Source organism: Rhodnius prolixus, unplaced genomic scaffold (assembly GCF_049639745.1).
Source record: "Rhodnius prolixus isolate KJV_2025 unplaced genomic scaffold, Rpr scaffold_1, whole genome shotgun sequence".
Taxonomy (NCBI): Eukaryota; Metazoa; Arthropoda; class Insecta; order Hemiptera; family Reduviidae; genus Rhodnius; species Rhodnius prolixus.
The window spans coordinates 6,482,741-6,497,666 of record NW_027411581.1 but is presented as its reverse complement, the minus strand read 5'-3'; the positions used below and the strand labels follow the sequence as shown (position 1 = coordinate 6,497,666).

General features: G+C 29.8%; 2 long non-coding RNA genes across 3 annotated transcripts; one reads left to right on the top strand and one right to left on the bottom strand.

Moving 5' to 3' along the window:
* Nucleotides 1–4,391: 4,391 nt before the first annotated feature.
* On the top strand, nucleotides 4,392–9,201 carry LOC141453321 (uncharacterized). The gene is made up of 7 exons (XR_012457943.1): nucleotides 4,392–4,632; nucleotides 4,849–5,025; nucleotides 5,710–5,914; nucleotides 6,563–6,741; nucleotides 7,314–7,422; nucleotides 7,731–7,917; nucleotides 9,073–9,201. It is a non-coding gene; the product is annotated as an uncharacterized lncRNA (long non-coding RNA).
* LOC141453325 (uncharacterized) lies at nucleotides 8,198–14,685 on the bottom strand. Of its 2 annotated transcripts, none has more exons than XR_012457944.1 (4): nucleotides 14,471–14,685; nucleotides 10,579–10,773; nucleotides 9,058–9,189; nucleotides 8,198–8,843 (listed from the first exon to the last, which is right to left on the bottom strand). It is a non-coding gene; the product is annotated as an uncharacterized lncRNA (long non-coding RNA). The 2 variants fall into 2 exon arrangements; XR_012457945.1 differs by having other exon boundaries at nucleotides 14,476–14,685.
* Nucleotides 14,686–14,926: the final 241 nt, after the last annotated feature.

The window sequence follows — 14,926 nt, the reverse complement described above, 5'->3', positions numbered from 1 at the left end:
GTAAGTGAACTGGCATAAAGTGTGACAAAAAATACGAGTGCAACAGGTACTGTACGGTTTCATTTTTAACAAATTTTTATTGTATTTGTGCCCTCCACGACACCTAATTGGTAGTAGGACGTTAAGCCCCGCCTGAAAAAATAGGCGATTACTTTATTGTATTTGTGGTTAATTCCACATTCTCAAGAGTATAATTTTGCAAGCATCAAACGGGTAGTGTGTAGGTAAATAATGTTTGTGGATATTAATATGAAAAGAAAAATAAATTTATCAGTTGAAAATCTATTACAGTAGCCTTCAATTTCATTTTAAATATGTTATATATAATATTCTTGACATCTTCAAGTTTTTTTTTTTCAAATCATTTTGGAGGAAACTTTTGTTCATATAGTAAGCAAAAATAAGTTCATAATTGTATTTAATAAACTTAAAAGCTTGGATTTTAACAAGCTGTATCTGTCTGTTGTCATATCCAGGAGGTTGTGTCGGAGACAGCTGATGTTCCACAATGGCTCCTGTTTATCATGCATCGGTCCTACTTACGACGTATCTACAGGGAAAAAAATCACAATTTAAAGTAACTGGAAGTAATGTATTTATAGAGGTATTCATCGGGAGTGTACTTATAAAAAAAAAGGGAAATGGAAAAAAACCGTTTAAGAGAAAAAAGTATTTGAGGCTACGGCAAAGAAAGTTTCAATAAGAAGCCACATTTCTTACATTTGTCGCGAGAAATTTTAATCTCTTTTCTCCTCAAATAATTATTTTTGTTATTCTTAGCTCTGGTAACCTTCTCAGACAGTTATCGATACATAAACATGTGATTGCTTTCATTAGGGATCCACTGTCTGAAATATTTGTTGTGGGAAGAATCTGATGAACTTAACAAGTCTTGTAGGCATTAACTATAATTTACCATGAAAGTGCTTTGCATAGGTGATCGATCATTGCCTTTTGTGCTTAAGAAATACATATATGAGATGTGAAAACAAGTTTGAAAGAGTGGCAAGTATTAACATTATTTCTGTAAAGGAAGAACAATCAAAGTAACATCTACTATCATCTATATTTAATAACTGCGGCCTCCATCCTATCATTTTTTTATTTTTTAGCTCTTAATGCCCGTACGTATTTAAGAACAATGGGCTCACGAAGCAAACGAAATAGCGAATATAATGATCAGCAATTATTCAAGGATTTCTACGAACTATACAGTAAATTAGATAATGTTTAGTTTGTTTTATACGGAATGTTCAGTGCGCCAGCTCTCTGTGAATTTACTCGATCAGATGGAAAAGAAAAGTTGTTAACAGTTCTTCTGGAGTCAGTTATGGGCAACTATCTAATATTGTCGAAGAGTTTTATCCTAAACTCTATTTGAAGCTAAACTTAGGAATAATTTCCGACTTCATCATCCATGTAGCAGGTAAAGTTTATTTATTTTTCTTATGCTGTAAAATATGTTCTCGTCCACGACACATAATTGGTAGTTAGTCGTTAAGCCCCTCACGAAACAAATTAGCGATTACTTGTGAAAATATTGGTCTCTTCTCATTTTCTAATTAGAATTATCTTCCAGTTTTATTGCCAACCTGAATAAGTATGTAGTGATCAGTGTTGCCAATGTCCGGGTAATTACCCATTTTTCGGGTAATTCAACATTGAATGGGTAAGTAAGCAAGTAATTGAACTTTGACGGGTAAAATCGGGTAATCATCTTACTCAAACGAAATAATTTTTCGAAAATTTCAAATTCGATCTAGACTGAATTCAGCTTTTGTAAAGAGCAATAACATTTTTATATATTTAATCTACTTATATTACTAACAGTTCAGTAGTTAAAAGATTTTAATATCGATATAAATTTGGACACTGAGGATTACTGGGCTAAAATTTTTAATATAAAAAAAGCTGATGGTGAACTTGAATTTAAAAATTTAAAAAAAGTTATATACTTTTTGCTTGTTTTACCCTTCTCTAATGTATCTGTTGAAAGAATTTTCAGTGACATAAAAAATATAAAAACTGATCACAGAAATAATTTGTCAACTAATACATTAAAGTCTATTTTAATCACCAAAAATTTTTTATCCAAAGATAATGATATTATTAATTTTGAACCAAATGAGGAAATGTTAAATACTAACATTTGGGACAAAAAAGAGGTTTAAAAGTTTATTTTGTGTTTAGTTATGACTATTATAATAATTTTAAATATAAAATTTATAAAAATGTTGCTACTAATTATGTTAATACATAAAAGCTGTAAAATAAAGAATAAAATAATTTAATCATAGTTATTATTTACATACTGTTTATAACCCTTTAAGCTTACAAAGTGTTTTTTATATATCCCGCTTATAAAATATAGTTGGTAACGCTGGTTTTAGTATCGGGTAAAAACGGGTAATTGAACCTAGTGGAGAGGGTAATTCTGATTTACCCCATCGGCAACACTGGTAGTGATTGCTAAATTAGAGGTTTACCACTGTCATGAACCTTTTTCCGTATCATTATTTTAGTTGCTTTCTTCTAAAATTCGAATATTATAGACGCATAAGGTGTGGGGTGGCTCTTCATAGCTCAAGTCCATAACCCATATTTGAATGGTAAATTGCAAAATAGGCCATTCTCAAAACATCAACAAATTCCTCCTTAAAATTTCTTATTAAATAAATGATCAGGAAATACTTTTTTTACTTATGAATGTTTTAAATTCAATGGATGAATTTAAGTTCCATATAATGAGGCGATCATTTAAATGAAATATGGCTAGAGAAGTCTGGTAAGTATGCACATTTAATGTATTTCTGACACAATACTACGATACTCGTAGTTAAAAAAAGTTTCGTGGTGCACCTTGCCTTGCGTAAGAAAGTTGAGTGTATCATCTGCTCATCAGAGTATCATAACTTTGTTGGGGTTGAAGCAAATATCCTTCGCACCATTTCTACCAAACTATGTTCGAACCATTTCTACCAAAACGTTGCATTTGCAGCTCGTTTTTTGTTTCCTCCGACTAGGATATTGTTTGTAGTTCGATTTAGTTTCGATCTGCGCACTGTCCTGTGTATTTTTCATAGGTTCTTTGGATCAGAAGCTAGTTATTTGATTCGTGTCTTAGTAGTCGTGTGTTTACATACTTCCCATTTCGTTCAGCTTCTTCGGTCAGACAGGCTTCGTCAGCAAACAAGTATTACTTGCAAAGGAAAATAGCTTCATTACCAACTTCATACTTGTTTCGTTTAAACATTTAGAAATACAGACAAGAGAAAAAGGAATGTTTGGAAGTTCTTGCCTTCCAATTTCCTGAATAACATCTAGAATCGAAAGAAACTTCAAAAGAGATACATAGTTGGGTTCAGATTAAATAAAAAAAAAAAAATAGTGCCTAATTTCCGACTATAAGCTTAATGTGTGAGTAAACACAACATTGTTGAATATAAATATGAAAAAGATAGGGAATTTCCTTATGTTGTAGTGTTTTTCTTTCTTTCTTTTTAGTAGATTTGTTAATTATATTTTCCTCAACAATAATTCACGTTTTCTATTATAATGACTGTTTGGCTTTACTTTCCGTATCTTTCTTCTGTCTCTAGTTCGTACATAATTTTAATGGTGGGCTTCAGAACGTTGTCCTGCTATGAAATTGTAAGTTTTCATGGTTTCCAAATTGTTCATTGTACTTTGATTCGTTCGAAAAAACTTTGCCTTAAATTATATCCACTATTCCTTCAACAAAAAAACTAATACCTACATATATCAAAAGATGAAAAGTATTTCCGTCCGCATAAGCACTGATCTTCTCAATTAATTAAATATTGAAAAAATGTCAAACTTCGAAATAAGTAGACTTAAAAGTCAAACTTTGCCTTAATAATAGATAATAGTTCTTCATAACACTTAAAATCGATTTCCTATTTATATGATTAGGTTCTTAAATAAATATTCTGTCCCATTTTAAGTAAAGAGCAAGTTTTCAAAAACTTCAATTGAGGGACTGCTTAGTTAAATCTTTAATTTTATTCATTAGACATCATATTCAGGTAGCTTTTTTATTAATTCGTAATATAAATAATTAATAGTGTTTAAAACTAGTTAATTTTTTGTGGTATTAACTTAAAAATTAATGTAATTGTTACATTCAACATCGTATTTACTTCTTTGTGTGTATGCAATGCACCTAATATTAATATTAGACTATATTTAGATAAAATTCCTTTAAAAAATATTATTTAAACATTGCTTTGGATACTTTTATTACACTACATAAGCATTAAAAAGTAAATCTTCATGCCATCTAGCGGAAAAACGTAGAACTACGATTCATAAAAGTTTATTGAATCGCCACTAGATACCATTAGGTGGGTGGCGTTCTTTCATAAAAATACAACTCCGAACTTCACATAATAACCTTCCTAAGTCAGCATGTTAAGTGCGAGACTTAAACATACGTGAAGTAAAAGTACTTAGTAATTTTGTACCAAAGTAAACTTTTTATAAGAAAATTGAATGCAATATGGTTTAACTTGGCTGCTACGTTCTTGAACTGCTTGATAAATGACAACAAAATAAAGCTCCGATTTTAAAACTGTCCGGCAGGACAGTTGTATAAGGGTTGTCTACTATTAGGTATGATAAAGATGGTTATCTTTATTTGTGGCTGTCGTGATTTGCTGATAAAAAATGTTATCGTGTTGTTTTTAAGTTCTTTACGCCTTTATTTTTCTTTTGATAAAAATCTATCGTTACAACATGGCAGTGATAAGATTGCCATAGTAACCTTTGTTGGCTTTAGTTTAGTTTAATACGAGGTTATTATCTTTAGTATATTTCTTAAATTTCCAGTGCTCCCATCCATGGTCTTTTCTAACTCTTTGCCAGCTTGCCGTTCAGTTATGCTCAGCTTTCATGTGAAATAACTTCCGCGGGCTCATATTGGAGGTGGTTTTCATCCATTCCATTCTGGAGAATGAAGGAGTCAAGGAAATCTTTCTACCACTTGGCCTATGTAATGTTGTACAGGTAACTTTATCCATTATTTAGTATGTTCTAAGTATTAAATCATAAACTATAACCTTTTTTATGATGAATTATCTTTCGTTTTGAATCTGGATATTTTTCCACTACGTAGAAGAAAATATTTAAAAATTGTATTTAATTTTTTAAACAAAGAAACCTAATTGTCAGTGGAATAAAGTATATTTGGATATTTAGTTCGATTTTTTTTATAAACAAAATATTTTTTTTTTTAAAAATGTATTTTATGTTCACGTCAAGTTTGTAGAAATATTTCAACCAAGTTCATTTAGTCTATTACGGATTTAGATAGATTTATCTATCTTTTCTGATAATAGGTAAACTTTTTTAACCTAATTTTTTTGTTTTCAAGAAAAAAGAAAGCAGAATGGATAATTTTTTTTTGATAAAAAGGTTTAGCTTAATGAATATATAGTTTTCGTGACCGCAAATTGTTAAACTTAGGATGGAAGATTTGCGAGGAATCGGTCAAATAAAACAGTTTCTGAAACTCAACCAACCCGCCCTGAAGAGGACAATATATTTGTCGAAACGTTGGCAAAAAGACGAGTTGTTTTATTTGACCGATTCCTCGCAAATCTTCCGTCCTAAGTTTAGCTTAATGATTTGTAGTATTAAATTCGAATTATCTAATGAGGTTTTAATGTAGTATTTCTTTCCTTTATCCAGTTCTTTCATCTGAGGGTTTTTAGTTTTACCTCTATGGCAACTTGCAGTCTAGTAAAGCTCAGCTTACATCCGCTTTGATTATTATTGAGGGCTCTTCTATACTTCCAGCAGCACGACCGTAAATATGACGATTCCATTTTGTGATCAACAGTAAAGAAGGACAAGCCTGTCTACCTAACACCCTACCTAAGGAACTGTGCTTCAGGTAGTCTTTTATCTATTATTTAGATAAACAACCTTTCACATAAGTTTTATTTTTTATTTTTTTGAAAATAGGTTTTAATTTGATTGACAAATTCTACACAAGTGTGCCTGTGAATTTTGAATAATTTTTTAATAAAGTAGAACTATTTAATAAAACAGTTGTTTTCAATTAAATAAATTAAAAACTAGAAGCTTTTTTTTTTGGTAAGATAGTTACAAAAATAACTTACGTAACTTATTTTGTTAAATGTAATTTAACTTGGATTTTCCAAGTCATTAGATACCCATATTTAAGAAATATGCAAGAAAAAACTTTCATTATTCCGACAAATTAATTTTACTGTGAAACTGATTGATAAAATAAATAGTTCTTTATGCTTATTTTTTTTAGATTCAAAATGAAGTCAGTTTCGAATATTAATAACCTAAGATTAAAACTAATTATGAATAACTTTTATCTTAGATTTGGTAATTGTTAATATTAAAATTCAAGTCATTTCAACAAAAAGAACACTTAAAAGGCATTCACAAAAAACTTGATTTTGCATACTTCTTCTTTTGAATACAGAAGAAAAACAACTCAAAAAGTAATACAAATAAAATTATTTAATCAACAACAAATTTATGTTTATTTATATTTTATTTACAGAACAGTCTGTAACCTGTCAAAATCAAACCTATTCAGCTAAACATTAAGGGAATAGAAAAGGGGAAAAAAACGTAAATTAGAGTGCTCTAACGGTCAAATCCAGAACTACAACGTTGAGTTAGTTCTCCGTTCTTCCAATAGATGGCATGAGAATGCAGAATTAGTGCTTTAAATTTCAGGTAAATACATTTTTCTACATTTATTTTTATTTTCCCTTAAGTTCGGATATAAAGTGCTTCTCTTCATTTCTCTTTTATGCTATTCTGCTTGCATGTCTAAGCACATTTCTTAAATCATAGAACTTGCCTTATTTATTTTCTGCTTTATGTTCCATATATAAAGTAAACTTTCAAAATAAGAAGTGACTTTTATATTAGGAACAAAAAGAAAGAAATAGATTATATAAATAACTATTCTACTTTATTATTCATGAAAGTAATGTACTTTTTATTAGCTCTGTCGGTTACTTTGAAGTAAATAATGTAATAAGATGAAAAAAATAAACACTGTGTGAGATATATTTCCACACAAAATTATACATTTAAGAACAAATTTATTTTCAAAATCAGGGTATCTTCAATTCATTTATTTAAATAAGATTTTGCTAACTTAGAAACGTATAGTAAGGGATTGCAAAATATTGAAAGTAATACGAAATGTATATTTATTCAATTTTTAATTTCTTTCTTGCATGTTTATAAATTTACTAAAAGAATTGTGACTAATTATAAATTTGAATTTTAAATTTAAGACTGCCTTAAGGAGGAAAATAACTGTAAAACTCTAATAACCTATTCAAAAGAAAAAAAGCTGCAAAAACTAGTAACATTAGTTCTCTCTTTGTCCACTAGATAGCATAGGTATGTACATTTCAGTTTAAAATTTTCCATGTGTTAAGCATTGTGTGAGAGTTGTATTTAATCGTTTCAAACGGGTCGATGTTTGTTTAGTTTTCACCGGATATACTCGTTTCAAGATCTGCTAAATCTATAAAAGTGATTTTTTTCTTTTCTGAGATTTTTAAGATTAAAAAAAGAAATGTACCTTTAAAGAGGTTGAGTTTAGTTTGTAATATGTTTGAATAGAACGCTGTTCTGTTCAAGATTAACTCTTGTAAATACAATTTAATTCAATAATGAAGATTTTCTGTTTTTCTTTCTTTAACCAGTGCTTTCAAACAATGCTAAGTTGCAGCCTATTAATGCTCAGCTTTCATCTAGAAATGATTATCTCTATGGGCCCTGCTTCACATCCAGCAACCGATATTAGGTAATTCTCAATAAGTCTATTCTAGAGAAAGAAGAAGTCAAGAAAATCTCTACTTACCTCTCAGCCTTTTTGGTTTTTTTTTTCAGGTAATCTTATCTATTATTTTATTCGTTTTAAGTATTGCAACATAAACTAAACGTACTTTTTGATAAATTATAGTTTCCTTTTAATCAGGATGAATGACGTTTTAATTTTTGTAAAACTGAATGAAAGACTAAAAAATGTATTATTTAGTTATAATATGTAATATGCCTGTTTATGTTGCAATCTTATAATTTGTATGAAATTTTTACTTTTATATAAAAAGAAAAGTATTTAGTAGGAGAATAAAAAACATTTAATTTAAACAAAAAATATATTTATTTGCATGCCAATTTTTTCAATTAATAAAATGCTAAAAGTGCTTAAAAAAATAAAACCAACAAAAATTAAAAATTAGTTCCAAAAAAATCCGCCAGAGGGCGCCATCTATCAGGCCTGTAAAACTAGTTCCAAAAAAATCCGCCAGAGGGCGCCACCTATCAGACCTGTAAAACTAGTTCCAAAAACTGCCACTAGATACCAGTGCTGTAACCTTCCTCTATATATACGGCAACCGAACAAATTCTCGTCAGTACGACTTTAGTAATGCAGGGGGGTAGATCGCTCGCCGCTCCAAACATATCTTAGTCTAGTCTAGACTATCATCCATCACTTCTCTCTGCTAAGAATCATGATCTTGAGTAATGGTTAGGGAGATGTTGTCGCTTCGACGGTTCTCCCCACCCTGCCCCGCCCTTCCAGCGAACTTAGTTATATAGCCTCCCAGAGCAAGATGGCGCCAGTCACTCACCTGATCACCAGTGCCCACTAGATCGCCCAGCTGACTGTTGCTCTTGCACACTCTCACGACTCTGCCAGCCATTTTTAACCTTCCCTCTAGGTTATCCTTTTTACTTCTAACACTCTCTAGACTATTTATAACCTTCCATTTAGGTTATCCTTTCTATTTTTTCGCATTTTCTTCATCATTCTGAAATATTATTAATTACTTTCGTTTTATTTTTACTTTTTCATATCAATTAACATATTAAATGCAAAAATAAATAAAATAATTTTTTTTAAAGACTTTTTTAAGTAACTACAAAATTATTCGTTTTTTCAACATTACACATGCTACTTTAAAGTGAAAATTCTTACATTAGATTGTGATAAAAACATGCATATTACGTATAATAACTACTTACTTTTTTTTTTTACAGATTCCTGACCAAATTTGTTGGTATATTTACACTGGATTGATGTTTTACGTCTTTTCACTTCGGCTACCACTGATGACTAGTTTTGCAGCTAGTACTATGATATCGCCAGGGTTTCATCTGAAAATCAACCTTATGTATTGTAATTAAAATAATTAACATGTTTACTGAGTTTTACTTAGCATTAAGAAAAACATGTATAACAATTTATGTATATTATAAAAATTAAATAAAGAAGACTTTGATTATACTAAAGAATTTATTATTTTTGAAAGAACCTGAATCTTTTAATTCAATAAAAATGAAATTTATCTCCGAAAAACTAACAATCTAACATTATTTTTATACAAATGAATTCAAAAATTCATTAATAATGCTCTACTAAAAATAGTTTTGTGATTGCAAAATGATGTAGAATTCACATTCATGTTTGATGTTGAATTTTTCTATGTAATTACTACTTTCCACACTCTAAAATTAAAACTTTTTCCAGATTTAAAAAAAAAAAAAAAAAAAAAAAAAAAAAATTATATGAAAAAAGTTTTTTAGTTGATGTTGTACCACTCATAACATAAAAGTAGATGATTAGAAATGATTGCACATAATATCTGCTTTATTATTTGAATCTTAACCTAATTCGTTGGTCTGTGCTATACAAGAAAGCAAAATTTTTATTTACATTTGTAGAACAATTAAAAACTGCATCTAATATCAAATAATAGAAGAGCACGATCCTAAGCCTTTATTTTTAAAATTCTAAATCAGAAAAATGTCTATTTAGAATGCAATTGGTACGAATTAAATCAACATTTTGCTTCTAAACAATAATTTTAATTTCATTATTACCACCATTTTCACCCTATCAATACTTGATTTGCGCACATATCAAAGTTACTTAAGATGGAAATAACTGCATGTTTTTAAGGGAAGGGATTAGCTATGAGGTTAGCATACTGGACTCCCACGCGGAGGTCCCGGGTTCGAATCCAGCAGCTGACCCTTAGATTTTCTCTTCCTAGGAGCTTCTTACAGCTCACTGTCCGGTGATGGACAGTGTTGTCTGTAACGAGAGAACACTGTCCGGAGGCCGGCAGTGCACTGGAAAAAGCTCCGGGCGCTAATGACCTCAGCTGTTGATGCGCCAAAAAAAAAAAAAAAAAAAAAAAAAAAAAACTGCATGTTTTGTAAGAAATTAAAAACATATAAATTCCTAATACCCTACGATTTAGCGGAGAAAATGATAACTAATGCTTGAGTAGATATTGATCTTGCCACAAGAGCGCTCTTTTTTTTAGTTTGAATTATCCATATACTCGTTAATTCATTTGCAATTCATTATTAAGCAAAATGTCATTAATTGTGTTTATTATTATTTAATGTAACTATATTAATAAGAGCTCTCCAGTGGAAACATCACTTATTACGATTCAAAGGGAAAGATTATCATAAAAAAAAAAATTCAGTTTATGATGCAATACTTAGAATACACTAAATATTAGACATGGTTACCTGTACAACATTTCCATAGGCCAAGTGGTGGGAAGATTTCCTTGACTCCTTCATTCTCCAGAATGGAATAGATGAAAACCACCTAATATTCACCAACCTACTGCTGGATGTAAAGAAGAGCCCGCGGAGGTAATCATTTCACATGAAAGCTGAGCATAACTGGACGGCAAGCCGGCAAAGAGTTAGATGAGAGCACTGGAAATTTAAGAAATATACTGATGTATACATTAAAGATAATAACCTCGTATTAACTAAGCATGTTTCATTAAAATCCCGATAGTTAAGTTTCCGTAAAAAAATTAAGCTATCATTGTACCCAAAATACTGTAAAGGATAGAACAAGGTCTACATCCGGAAATAATTTTTATATTATTAACCATTCAAAACCAATGTAGACAATCTCAAAAAACGATTACTTCACTTAGAACCTTTTTTCACTTAAAACAGTTTTTTTAAAATAAAAGACCGTATTATTTTTTAAATGATACTTCAAAACATGATTTTGAAATAGTTCTAAACAATACAATTAATTGTTACAATCTTAAAGTAAAATGTAGTACCGCTTATTACAATACACTGTTTGCTTTCTTCCTGACTGGTTTTGGGCTTACATTCACTTTCATACATGTTCGATCAACTTAAATATATACTATTATTTATTGAATATATACTGTTCAATAAATAATACCACCACCATGCCTGCCGACTCACACTACAGTTGCTTACAGAGTGAGGGAGGTTACTTGCGGTTACTTACCATATGTTAGGTACGAGATAACATATGATAGTGTTATTAAAAATGTCAATGAAATGTATAACATTTTTTATAAAAATAGTGAATAAAGTTAATGAAAACTATTATGAATTTAAAGATTTTTTTTTTTTTATACATGGCATTCTTTTAGAATTGTATTTGACTTGAAGGGGCGCTGTTTTCCTGCTTATGCAGAAAACATTGAATTACACAAAATACATTTGTATAGAAAAATATTGTTAAATTATTAGAAATTAAATATTGATAAAGAAATGATTCTAATAACGTAATAAATGATATGTAAAAAAATAAACCTTAAAAACTGACAAAACTATAGAAAATCCAAGAAATTAAAAAATGCTGGATTTATCCTCTGCACCTAAGCCTAATGCTCAGTAGCTGTTACATTTAAATTTGATGACTACTCCTCTAGAAAACTTACTGCAAACTGCTCTTAATTTGCTGGCAACATTGATAATATTGGATTAACAATAATTTCAGCGTGTTAGAGACCATGTATATCTGAGGAACATAACACTTACATATACATATGTACTACAGAAGCTACAGAATTAAAAAAAGGAAAATCTTTGTAGACCAATGATCACATCTTAATCTGGAGAGCACTGAGTACTCAGCAATAGAGTCTCTAATTTTAAAGTGATTGACAGAAGTTAGAAATAGAATTAATAAGTTTTAAGAACAAAACGCCTAATCAACTTTACATGTACACAAGGGAATTGCATTCCAATTATATTACCTATAATTATTCTGACATATCGTAGTATTTATTCGTGAAACATATATTATAGTTATTTACAACATATTTATTATAGTTATCGTTTAAGTTTAATTTTTATGACACTAAATGCTACTCATCTGTCGTAGAACACAAACAAACTGAAGGTATGAACAGAGATTGATCTTGAATGGACCGTCGAACCCTTGTTGCTCTTCGAATAACACTGGGAGCCATTAGGTGTTGGGTTATAGTCCAAGCAACACTGACTAATGGGTTCGAAACAATCAGAGACGCTATTGTTCAGCAAAAATTGAATATTTTGTTCAAAAACCTTGAACTAGCAATGAAAGCGATACGAATAAAGCCAAAAGACAACATCTACGACTTCGGTTATCACTCGATATACGCTGACAATATGGTGAATGCTTTAGCTGGAGTGGCAAAAGAATATAGTGAATCTGGCAAAGAAGAGACTAAAAATTTAACCCTGGATCGAATATGAAATCATCAAGACGGTGAAACCATAAATCTGCAAGAGTAAAATCAATCAACTATTTAGGAATGGTTGTGACCGAAGTCAATCACCAACAGAACGCCATCTAATTAGAGCAAAACTGCAGGAGTTAGAGAAGAATGGAAGAAGTAGGACCTTCAGGAAGTGACACCCAAATAGTTGGAACTATTTTACGATGCGATTTATATTCTTAAAGAAAAATGTATTGACAAATATAGTTAACGAATGGAAGCTAATTGTACCAGTATAACTAAAAACAAAATATTGATGCTATTATTTACTTTTTTGTTATAATAGAAAAATACGTACATATAATTGATAATTGAAATAAAGAACATTTTTGTATTGATGATAATAATTATAATTTAAATAAAGTAACTAAAATGAAAAATTTAACTAATAATATTTATAAGAATATATATAAATAAATTTGTATAAAAGTGTATAAAAAAAACTATGTCTTACTATACATTATTTTTGCATTATTGTATTGTACTTGATAGAAATAAAGAGTAAACTTGAAAGAATCTAATGAGTTATTTTTTTCCCCCATCATTAACATTATTAGCTATATTAACTATTCATTATTAGACAAAGAGATGCTACATGGAAAGCATAGGGATATGTAGAATTTAATATTACGATGAGGCAGAATAGATTATATTGGAATATATTATCGGTAATATTGGAAAGATCTTCCTGCATTATCTGATAAGTTTGAAAGGTAAAAGCAATACATGTAGAAAGGGTTGTTTCAGCGAACATACTTTGTATGAGAATATTAGAGATAGGTAGTATTCTGAAGGATGTATTTAAACATGGTTACTGAATTATAATATAGTGTGGCATGGGAGTCACAATGAAAGTCGTAAATGAAACCTTGAAGAAATTCAAGGCATGATTTAGTTTAAATTAAGTACCTTTTTAGAAATACCATATATCATACATAATAATGATCAAGTAATAAGGAAAGATTATCGAAAAAAATAAATTCTGTTGAATAGTTACTCGAAATACATCCTGAGGTTTTATTTTTCGAAAATTTACTAATAAAGAGAGAGAAAGGGTGCAAAAGAAACGTAAAATTTCTAAGCTTCAATGTTTGGAAAAAAAAACATCCATTATAGATAGCTGGCAAAAAAAAATTCAAATTTCCATCTATTAAGAACTTACATATTAAGTAAAGGGTAAAATAATGTTTGTTTCAGGGTAAATTTTACATGTATTTTCTTAGGAAACGACATTTAAAACAGGCAGATGAAAATTAGAAAACCTGCTTATAATTGCTTCTATTACTTCTTCCTTTTTGTATTGGATTTCGTAACTTTAATGTCAGAAAAGTAAATATTATACTAGACTTTAGGTTGCTATAACCGAAACTGACCTGGTTTTTTTGGGGAGAGGTTCTTTTAGGTACCAAGGTGATTTCTTTCACTTATTCGTATTTCCAATGAAAGCACATATTAAGCTCCACTTATAGACAATTTAGTGTAGATAAATGATTATTTTGAGCAAGCGAACAACAAGTTCAAATCACAAGTCTTTGCTGGAAATGAATGAGTGGCTCTTTGCGATTATTTTACATAACGCAATAGTATCAGAATATATCTCCTTACCGTGGACTGGGTTGGTTCAGCCGCTAAGACTGGAGATGAGGAATCAAATCCTTACAATGTTAAGTGATTCTAGCACTTGAAGATTTGAGGAGATAATATGAAAATAAAGTGAATGAGAAACATCTAAACTTCGTAAATAGGAAAGATGTTATTGGTTAAGTGATCATACAAAACCGTAATAATCACATGGTCTTATAACTAAAACGATAATTTAACAATATAAAAACCACTTTTTTAATTCTACAAAAAGAAGTATTACGACTAACCTTACCGATAATGTTGGTGTGCTGAGAGAGAAGTAATAAAAACCAGAACTTATGGGATTTCCAATCTAAGGCTTAAAATAAAAACAAAACTTAAAATTAAATAAAAAACCTGGAAATACCAACTCATTGCACAGTTTCATAAAACAATCATGCGGTTTAATGTTCGTTCCATTGGTTCTATAAAGTACTGTTTGTTTACATTACTTTCAGTCCAGTAGGTGGAGCACTCTAGTGGCAATTTTTGGAAACCAAATTTCGATTGAACGCTTATAACGAGTTTTAGCATTTTATTTTAGTAAATGGACTTAATATTTATAAAAGAAGTGTAAATTAAGACGCTTTATTTTGGAATTTTAATAAGAGACATACAACTTATTTGTATATAGACTAACTAGATAAAAGATTTTTGTTTTGTTTTCAAATTTTTCTAGTTTCTCATTGAGTTTAATCAGCAAA